Below are 1,807 nucleotides of genomic sequence, written 5' to 3'. Positions count from 1 at the left end.
ATTTGTACTTCTCACCTCCTAAACTGTGAGAAAATCTATTTCTGTTTACTAACAACTACAGTATGGCCCATACTTTGAGATGGATGAGGATCTGGATCTGTGGACATGGATGTGGAGAGGAGGTGTGCAAGAACTACTGAAACATGTTCACCTAGGGTTACCCTGCTGGTTTGGTCTAATCATGTGACAATATATGATACTCACCTTCCCAAAATGATTGCTGAAGACAAAATGGGTTCATAAGCGAATGTGCTGAAGACAGTTCATGATACCCGGCAATCAAAAGAGAGCATTTGGGACCTTAGCTTGTAGTTAAACCAGCGACCATCTAGCAGGGAAACAACAATATTCACATGGACGAAGCACATCAGCCTGTGTGATCCTGAGTTATTGACCGGAATAGGTATCAGAAGTTCATAAACAAGCAATTAAATTGATGTGAATAAACAAAGGCAAAGTGGAGACCCAGAACCCACCTGTAAGGTAGACAGTCCTCCCCAGAGGGCCATATGGGAGGGAAGATATAAAATCTACTGGGAGCTGCTTTTCAGAAATCTCTCTTTCCCTTCTTTGTCTTTTTTCACTAGGATCTGGCTGACTTTCTCTAAAAAAAATGTCTGCTGTGGTCTGCTGTTTGCATTTCCTTACTGTTTTCTAAAGGGGTTTACTAAATTATCATCAATAATATGGATAACACGGTTAATCAATTCTTTATTATGATTATTCTTTTCACAAAACTCTCTTAGGACCCATGCATTTTATCTAAAAGTGGTACAAAAAGTCTCAAGAACTAAGAAAATTATAGCAAAATGCTTGGAACACAGCTGCAAAAGGTTGAAACAACACTTACTAACAATGCCAATTCAGTGACCAAAACACGAACTGCTTTTGTTTACAAAAATCACGTGCGTTGGGTCGAATTCTGATGTTTTGTTCAAACTGCAATGCAACATTTTCTCAACATTTTTCCTCGAAACCTGATTATGCTGAGTACTGATGTGGTCAAGAACGGGGTTCTACTGTATAAGATCTTCCTTACAAGAGTTACAGGTTTCAATCACCTCTAGTATTTCTCTCATGTAATAAATATGTTTTAATGCAATAAAATATAGAGTATTTGTGAAAATCATTATGAAGCGCATTTTGCTTTAGAAGTAAAGCCTACTGTGATCCTTAGGTGCCATCATGGCAGTTCTGACTCAAAATGACAAAACACTCACCAGATCCATGCCATTCCCACCGGTGTTGCTGTATTTGAGTTAATTGATTCAGTCAGTGGGTCAATCCTTCTCATTGAGGATCTTCCTCATTTTTACTGACTTCCTATTTTACCAAAAATGAAATCCTTTCCAGAGACTGACCCCTCCTTTGAATATGGCTGAAGTCCCTAAGATGAAGTCTTACCACCCTTCCTTCCGAGGAGATTCTGGCTGTACTTGTTCCAAAAGAGATTTTTCACTTTTCTGTTCTGTGTGTATGCAAGGAACATTCTTTACCAACCCGTATTCCAAAGGCATCAATTCTTCATCGGTCTTTCTTATCCCTTGTCTATATTTCCCATATAAGTGGGGGATTGATAATTCTATGACTTGTGTCAGGCACAACTCATTCTTCAAAGGGATATCTTTGATTTTTTAACATTTTATCTTTTTTCAGCAGATTTACCTAATGCAATATGTCATTTTAGCAAAGGTAAGACCTACTTCAATATATGCCTTCTAAGAATCCAAAACTGTTATAGCTGCTACTCTTTATGTCATTTTAGGTATACAATGATGATTTCAGGTTCTTTGTTTAAAGATCCTGA

Source organism: Echinops telfairi, unplaced genomic scaffold (genome assembly GCF_000313985.2).
Source record: "Echinops telfairi isolate 266 unplaced genomic scaffold, ASM31398v2 ScPeMD7_7469;HRSCAF=8507_1, whole genome shotgun sequence".
Lineage (NCBI taxonomy): Eukaryota > Metazoa > Chordata > Mammalia > Afrosoricida > Tenrecidae > Echinops > Echinops telfairi.
The sequence above is the reverse complement of the archived record's forward strand: the minus strand, read 5'-3'. Positions refer to the sequence as shown.